This window comes from Triticum dicoccoides, chromosome 1A (genome assembly GCF_002162155.2).
Source record: "Triticum dicoccoides isolate Atlit2015 ecotype Zavitan chromosome 1A, WEW_v2.0, whole genome shotgun sequence".
Classification (NCBI taxonomy): domain Eukaryota; kingdom Viridiplantae; phylum Streptophyta; class Magnoliopsida; order Poales; family Poaceae; genus Triticum; species Triticum dicoccoides.
The window spans coordinates 58,901,801-58,911,047 of NC_041380.1; the positions used below are offsets into that span (position 1 = coordinate 58,901,801).

Below are 9,247 nucleotides of genomic sequence, written 5' to 3' on the forward strand. Positions count from 1 at the left end.
GAGCACATTTTACCTTGTCTTCTCCTGTTGAATAAAATGTTTGCAGATTCCAGCTTAGTCCACGTCACTCTTGCACTATTATTATTTTCATATCGTTCGGTCGTGCAAGTGAAAGGCAATAATGACGACATTCGATGAACTGGCCGTGGCAGAGAGAAACTGGTATGAACTCAACTTGTTCTGTTTGTGTAAATATGTTTAACCTAGTATCCATGATTCAGCTCATTATAATTAAACATGTTTGCAATGACAATTAGATATTATAGTTTCTCATGCCATGCATAAGTAGATGGGAGTGGATAATGACTTATCTTGGATATCAACATTGCGTTAAAATGATTGTGATGTAGTATGATGATATGGTATCCTCCTCCGAATGTTCGAGTGGCTTGACTTGGCACATGTTCATGCATGTAGTTGAATCAAAACCAACATAGCCTCTATGATATTTATGTTCATGGTGTTCATATCCTACTCATGCTAGTGTCCAATGTTACTTATGCATAATGCATGTTCATGACCGTTGTTGCCCTCTAGCTGGCGCTTCTCAATCTAATTGCTAGCCTTCACCTGTACTAAGTGGGAATTCTGCTTGTACATCAAAAACCTTGAACCCAAAGTTATTCCAGATGAGTCCACCATACCTACCTATATGCGGTATTACCCTGCTGTCCTAAGTAAATTTGCATGTGCCACCTCTAAAAAACTTCTAAATAAATATCATTTTTGTGTGCCGGGATCGTTCATGGAATGACATGAGGTGGTCGGTATCTTCCATGCTAAGCGGGTTATTCTCAGGTCGAGTGTTTATTCACTCGCCATCGCACGAGAAAAGGGCAGTAATAGGGATTCCCAATCCCGAACTAAAAAATGCAAATAATAAAACAAAACCCCCCGGGACTGTTGTTGGTTTGAACGGCACCCGTTGTTACGGACAAGCAATGGAATGTGATTGTTGGTAGAGGGGGAGTAAACCTTTACTTTTATCGCTTGGGAACCGCCACCAGCATGCTTAGCATCGAAGATATTGATAACTGATGGTCGTGAAGTAAATGAGAAGGGTGCATGTCCCAAAATATCATTTACCTATGTTTTTAAAACTTGAGCTCTGGCACCTCTGCAAATCACTGCTTCCCTCTGCGAAGGGACTATCTATTTACTTTTATGTTGTGTCATCACCTTCTAAAACAAGCACTAGAACCTGAGAGCACAACTGTCATGACTTATGCATTGTTTAGTCGCTGCTTGAACTTTGGAGGTGCTCTGCATTTATGTTTTGCGGTCCCAGAAAGGGCTAGCGAGATACCACTATTGTCATATTATATCATGGTTGTTTTGACAATGTGTTGCCGTTTGAGATATCTTATTATTGCTCGCTAGCTGATTATGTCATTGATATGAGTCATTATAATGTTTAAAAGTTATTGTCGGCATGGTTAGTTATAATGTTGGCTGAAAAACTGGATGCGATTTAATCTTATTTATGCACACAAGAGCAAAAGAGTTCGTAAAAGTTTTTCGTTTTCACTTTCAGTTTATCAACTGAATTGCTTGAGGACAAGCAAATGTTTAAGCTTGGGGGAGTTGACACATCTCCAACGTATCTACTTTTCCTAATGCTTTTCCTCTTGTTTTGGACTCTAATTTGCATGATTTGAATGAAACTAACCCCGGACTGAAGATGTTTTCATCAGAACTACCATGGTGTTGTTTTTGTGCAGAAACAAAACTTCTCGGAATGGAACGAAACTTTGCGAGGAAGTTTTATATAATAAATAAGAATTTCTGGAGCCAAGACCTACTGAAGAGGGGCACCTGGGTGGGCACAACCCACTAGGGCGCACCCCCCTCTCCTGGCGCGCACAGGTGGGTTGTCCCCACCTGGTGGCCCCGCAGACCCTGAAACCAACACTATAAAATCCTTTTTTTCAGAAAAAATCAGGTGGAAAGAATTATCACAATCCACGAGACGGAGCCGCCGTCACCTCCTGTTCTTCATCGGGAGGCCAGATCCGGAGTCCGTTTGGGGCTCCGGAGAGGGGGATCTTCAATCTTCGTCATCACCAACCCTTTTCCATCGCCAATTACATGATACTCCCCACTGGGAGTGAGTAATTCTGTCGTAGGCTCACTGGTCGGTGAGGAGTTGGATGAGATTCATCATGTAGTCGAGTTAGTTTTGTGAGGGCTTGATCCCTAGTATCCACTATGTTCTTAGATTGATGTTGCTATGACTTTGCCATGCTTAATGCTTGTCACTTTGGGCCCGAGTGCCATGATTTCAGATCTGAACCGTTTATGTTATCACCATTATATCCATGTTCTAGATCCGATCTTGCAAGTTATAGTCACCTACTACGTGTTATGATCCAGCAACCCCGGAGTGACAATAGTCGGGACCACTCCCGGTGATGACCGTAGTTTGAGGAGTTCATGTATTCGCTATGTGTTAATGCTTTGTTCCGGTTCTCTATTAAAAGGAGGCCTTAATATCCCTTAGTTTCCAATATGGACCCTGCTGCCACGGGAGGGTAGGACAAAAGGTGTGTATAGCAAGGATGATTGTGGTATACTAAAAAGCAAAGACTCAAATCATACAAGATGCTCCAATCAAAACACATATCATGTGGTGAATAAAAATATAGCCTCAAGTAAAGTTACCGATAGACGAAGACGAAAGAGGGGATGCCTTCCGGGGCATCCCCAAGCTTAGGCTTTTGGTTGTCCTTGAATTTTACCATGGGGTGCCTTGGGCATCCCCAAGCTTAGGCTCTTGCCACTCCTTATTCCAGAATCCATCAAATCTTTACCCAAAAACTTGAAAAATTCACAACACAAACTTCATCAGAAAAATCTCATGAGCTCCGTTAGTATAAGAAAATAAACCACCACTTTAAAGTACTGTAATGAACTCATTCTTTATTTATATTGGTGTTAAACCTATTGTATTCCAACTTCTCTATGGTTCATACCTGATGACCCACAAGTATAGGGGATCTATCGTAGTCCTTTCGATAAGTAAGAGTGTCGCACCCAATGAGGAGCAGAAGGAAATGATAAGCAGTTTTCAGTAAGGTATTCTCTGCAAGCACTGAAATTATCGGTAACAGATAGTTTTGTGATAAGGTAATTTGTAACGGGTAACAAGTAATAGAAGTAAATAAGGTGCAGCAAGATGGCCCAATCCTTTTTGTAGCAAAGGACAAGACTGGACAAACTCTTATATAAAGGAAAGCGCTCCTGAGGACACATGGGAATTATCGTCAAGCTAGTTTTCATCACGCTCATATGATTCGCGTTCGTTACTTTGATAATTTGATATGTGGGTGGACCGGTTCTTGGGTACTTCCCTTCCTTGGACAAGCATCCCACTTATGATTAACCCCTCTTGCAAGCATCCGCAACTACAAAACTAGTACTAAGGCAAACCTAACCATAGCATGAAACATATGAATCCAAATCAGCCCCTTATGAAGCAACGCATAAACTAGGGTTTAAGCTTCTGTCACTGTAGCAACCCATCATCTACTTATTACTTTCCAATGCCTTCCTCTAGGCCCAAACAATGATGAAGTTTCATGTAGTCGACGTTCACATGTCACCACTAGAGGAGAGACCACATACATCTCATCAAAATATCGAACAAATACCAAATTCACATGACTACTTATAGCAAGAATTCTCCCATGTCCTCTGAAACAAACGTAACTACTCACAAATCATATTCATGTTCATAATTAGAGGGGTATTAATATGCATAAAGGATCTGAACATATGATCTTCCGCCGAATAAACTAACTAGCATCAACTACAAGGAGTAATCAACACTACTAGCAACCCGTAGGTACCAATCTGAGGTTTTGAGACAAAGATTGGATACAAGAGATGAACTAGGGTTTGAGATGAGATGGTGCTGGTTTAGATGTTGATGGAGATTGACCCCCTCCCACTGAGAGGATCGATGGTGATGACGATGGTGATGATTTCCCCCTCCCGGAGGGATGTTTCCCCGGCAGAACAGCTCCGCCGGAGCTCTAGATTGGTTCCGCCAAGGTTCCGCCTCGTGGCGGCGGAGTTTCGCCCCGAAAGCTTGCTTATGATTTTTTCTTGGACGAAAGACTTCATATAGCAGAAGATGGGCACCGGAGGCCTGCCAGGGGGCCCACAAGACAGGGGGGCATGCCCAGGGGGGTAGGGCGTGCCCCCACCCTCGTGGCCAGGGTGTGGGCCCCCTTTGGTTAATTCTTTCACCAATATTTTTTTATATATTCCAAAATGTGCTCCCGTGAAGTTTCAGGACTTTTGGAGTTGTGCAGAATAGGTCTCTAATATTTGCTCCTTTTCCAGCCCAAAATTCTAGCTGCCGGCATTCTCCCTCTTTATGTAAACTTTGCAAAATAAGAGAGAATAGGCATAAGTATTGTGACATAATGCGTAATAACAGCCCATAATGCAATAAATATTGATATAAAAGCATGATGCAAAATGGACGTATCAACTCCCCCAAGTTAGACTTCGCTTGTCCTCAAGCGGAAGCCGATATCGAAAAATATGTCCACATGTTTAGAGATAGAGGTGTCGATAAAATAAAATACAGACATGAGGGCATCATGATCATTCTTAGAACAACAACATATATAGAAAGTCTATTTGAGACCCAGGGTGAAGAATAAGTAATTCTTCTCCCTGGTCGGTTCATCGAGCCAGATGTTGTGCTCAACCAAGCTAGGCAGAACCAAGCCAAGTCACCATCCCAACTCCCTAAAATTATATTGCCAACGAAGTAATTTTACCTTTACACTAGTCTAAGGATCCATCCCACTCCCCACGTCCTTTCCTAATCAACATCGGGCAGTTTAGAGTCAGTCTCGACGGCAACCAGCACGATGTGGGTGGCCAACGTGTAGACGACGGAGAGGTGCTCGGTGGTTTGCTCAGGAGCAAGTCCTTGATAGCAAGTTTCCACTCCATCACCTAGGTGAGCCCCCGTCTTCCTCCTCCGCCGCCGCCTCCACCGGCAGGATCCCCCTCATAATGGCCTTCCTCGCCTGCCTCGCCTGGCTGTACGTCGCCGGCCAGTACGCTCGCGCCCTCCCTCTCCTTCCCAGATCTCTCCTCCACTCTGCAAATCTGATCTCACCTTGATTCGTTCGCAGGCTATGGCAGGACGCGCAGACCCGGGCGACCCTCTCCGGTCAGGCTCTCCGGCCTCCTCGAGAAGAGCAGCAGTAATGTGCGAATCTCTCAATCCCCCTCTCTGCCCACCTCTCGTTTTTCTCAATTTTTCCTGGCGGTGGCACTTGATTGCAGCTCCCCAAGGAGATCCTGGTGGACGACAAGCCGAAGGACCTGGGATGCACGTAATTTATTGGTTCCTTTCTGGTGTGACTTGTTCTTCTGGTTTGTTGATTCAAAATGGGTTGTTTGGTTTTGGAGGATGGAGGGATTGAGAGGAAGATCGCCGAGGTGGAGATGGACATTGCCAAGGAGAAGAGCGAGGGGTATTGTGGGGGAATGAGGCTGGTGCTGGTACCGGTACCAAGGGTTCCGACAGAAAGAAGTTCATTGCCCTCATTTGAGTTTACACTAGCTTTGGCTCACATAAAAAACACCACCCGAGCACCTCTCGGTGTGCCGTCATGTTTACATCTTGAATATTTTTCTTGATTAAGTAAAAAAACTGGTTTAACTCATTCTTTTGTGTTGACATACACTCATAGTAAGGATTGAACTCGCGATGGTAATGATGAGTCTGCAAGGTCAAGGTCATATGGTCTAATTACCAAATCACAGAAAGGAGAGGAGGAAGCTGAGCTTCGCCCTTTTTCTGTCCAGGAGAGAAGGTTATTTTTTTGATTGAAACCTGCACCTTGTATTGGGTCTGGAGGAAATTTTTCTCTGTGTCTATAGTTGTTGTATCTTAGTACTCCGTAGTGTACTGCCAGTACCATGGCATACCAATTGTTCGGACAGATCAAAAGGCAAGTTAAAGGTCAATTAGATAAATGCTACTATACTTCCACATCTCACATCTCATTTACTACCTTGTATCAGCATTACTTGAAACACATTTATGCAGTCACGCATCTCACCTTGATTTTTTTTCTTTTGAATTTTGCTTGTATTGGAACTATATACATTTGCACTGTCTAGTTATGCTCGCTGGTTGAATTTTCAGCATTTGAATCCGCCTCAAAGGAGAAACAAGGCATTAGCTAGTACCATAAATGACAAGATAGCTTGGCCATGACTCTATCAACTTGCCTGGGTCCAAGTCCAACACTCACAAGCTTCTTCATCTGTAACAAACATCAATCTTGGGAGCGTTAGTTGAAGAGCCGGTGTTCTACAGTCTAGAAAAAGGATATAGAAGAAGTCATTGTCACTACTCCTACTAGAATATTCAGTCGAAGAAGAAAACTTCTTGTTCTGGCTGCTGGTTAATTGCAACTGACTTTATCAACATGTTAATGTCATACATGTTATTGCTCTGCTACTTAGTTGCGAGTTTTTTTTTTAAAGAGACCAGCATTTACACATCTATGTTATACATGTCTGTGCCAGTGTCTCCTTGTCGATGCATTTTTTAATTAACAATGTCTGTTATGAATGCATCTCTCAGCTGGAGCATCCATGTTCAATCTCAGTTCAAAATTATAAGTTCATAAAAAGCATGAGCATGCCTAATCATTTCAAATTCTTTGGAACAAACGCACAACCTCTGCATCAATCTCAAGTTCCAACTCATTGCCGCCCTATCAAAAATAAGCCTGCTATCAAAGTAAATAAGAAAGAGACTACTCCAAGAGCTGAACCTCAAATTAAACACATCGCATTTAAAATATTCCATTGATGCAATTTTAAACAAATCACAAAGTACATCTCATTTGTTGATAAAAATGTCAGAAAACACAAAGAATCATTTTTTTTGAAAAGGACGCAAAGAATCAATAGGCACAGTACATGCATTTTCTGCCTAAAGAGAGCACTCATGTTGCCATGTATTTCAGTATCTCACCTCGGCGTTACTGTCATCCTCATTGTTGAGGGGGGTGGCAAGGAGAAGCACGCCGAGCCATTCCCGGTCCGCCATGGACGATGTCCTTGTGGTCGCGAAGCAGGACGTCGCCGAGAAGCTAAGCATTGTGCATGTTGTGAACATGTCCAGCTAAAATGGTTGTGAACATGTCCAACTAAAATGGAGGGGGGAAATGAAACAAAAATCAATAGGAACGCCCGCCTCCCGGCGCTGCAGGAGGTGTGCCGCACTCACGCGCCTGCACATGGCGCCATTCTTCCATTGGCGGGTGGAGGGAGGAGCTTATGGTCTTGGAGTCATGTCGGGGTGGCGAGCCGCCGCAGCCCCTTCGGCCACCCCGCCTGTGTCCATCATCAGGGCCGACCCTTTTTTGGCTGTTTGCTCGGCGAACGATGGCCCAAGGAACTCGATTCTCATCGGAGGGTACGCGAGGGGAAACAAAATTTGCGGATGCGAACCCTAAATTGGCAAAGTTCTGGTATATATAGTGGGTTCAGCTAAGTTTTTACGTGCCACCCGTAAGGAATTTACGGGCCCAACCGTTTTTACCGTATCTGATCAGGCCGGGTTTTTTTGGATCCTGCTAGAGATGCTCTAAAGAGAGACGGGGCTCGACCGCTCTCCACTATATCGTTTTTCTCCCAGAGTTGATCGGAAGCTCTTTTTTTTCTCAAATCTCCACTCTATCGTTTTTCCCTTGGAGTTGATCAGACGCTCTCTTTTTTTCCTCAAAGAAATTAAATAGATGAGAGGGATATGTGCTAGAGTAGCTAAAGCTCATGCAGGTAGACACATTTTGAAAGAAGTGTTCTAGTATAAAAGGAGGGACATATTTTGAAAGAGGTGTTCCAAGAAAGAAGGGATTTAATAGGTTGGATCCACGCATTTTACATGGTCCAAATTTACTCCAGTACATTCTTATCCCAGCTGCACATCAGGTATATTAATACTATATAAGAAGTTTTTTTTCACTTACGGCCAGTCGGCCACTTCGGCTAGCCGGTATGTTTCCTCATCTCACGACGTAACTTACCCAGGGAGGTCGTAAGATTACCACGCATCTATATTTCGTATAAGCTGGATTGGGTGCGGGAACCGATTCCTTTTCCACGTTGTAATTTTTTCTCCCAGCCCCCCTTTTCTTACGGCTTGGTTGGGGTGTGACTGGTTGGGGTGAGGAATAACTATTCCTCACCCTGGGTGACGAATAGCGCGACCCTATATATATATATATATATATATATATATATATATATATATATATAGAGAGAGAGAGAGAGAGAGAGAGAGAGGAAAACACTATTCTAATCCCAGATCAGAATAGTTATTTGGATCACGTTAGGCCCTATATAGAGCGATCGGGTTGTTCCCGAACTGCCCAACCGGCTACAGAAAAAACCCACCGCACCATCCCACGACCGCTCGTCCCTAACCTCCCCCGATCCCCTACTATCCACCGCGACGGCGGCTCCCTCCCCCTGGATCCGGCGCCTCTCGCCGCCGTCTCCTCCGCCCAGGCGCGCCTCTCCTCCCGTGCGCCTCCTGCATCTCGCCGCCCCCGTTCCTTCACCCTACAATGCGCCACCACCATGCATCTCACCGCCATCGCCACCCTTCTTGGACCTCGGCGCCGCGTGCCTCCTCCTCCATGGCCGCGGGCTTCCTCCCCCACGGCCAACGTTCCTCACTACGAAAAAAGACACATCCGTGACATTTTGGGCCGAACGAATTTTTTTCTGTCATACATATGACACTTCTATGACGATAATTGTGACAAAACCCGGTATCATCATAGATGTGGTGGGCTCCTACTTCATGACAAAAAATCATGACCGAAAATGGGATTTTCGTCCTAGGAGGGCCGGAGACGCAGCTGCGTGACATTCTTTGGGCCGTCCATGACGGAAAAAATAGTGGTAGAAGCGAGGGGGAGGAAAATTTCGGGGAGTTCCCGGTTACGGTGAGAGGTCGGGGGCCGAGCGATGCACATTTCTCTCTTACACGTACGCGCGTGTGTGCGAGGCGTTGGCTCTAACTGAACCCGAGCGAGGCGTTGGGCTCTAACTGAACCCGAGCGATTGCACTGCAGGCTACGCGTTACTGAACCCAAGCGATCGATCGATGGCTGTTAACTGAACCCGATCGAGCGATTCCTTCGCTACTGCTACTAACTGAAGCCGATCGATGCTACCTCTGGATGAACAGTGA

At 44.8% G+C, this 9,247-nt stretch overlaps 1 long non-coding RNA gene across 2 annotated transcripts; it reads left to right on the forward strand.

Moving 5' to 3' along the window:
- Nucleotides 1-4,807: 4,807 nt before the first annotated feature.
- Nucleotides 4,808-6,541, forward strand: LOC119364012. Of its 2 annotated transcripts, none has more exons than XR_005174605.1 (2): nt 4,808-5,078; nt 5,157-6,541. It is a non-coding gene; the product is annotated as an uncharacterized LOC119364012 (long non-coding RNA). The 2 variants fall into 2 exon arrangements; XR_005174642.1 differs by having other exon boundaries at nt 4,808-5,063.
- The last annotated feature ends 2,706 nt before the right edge of the window (nt 6,542-9,247 follow it).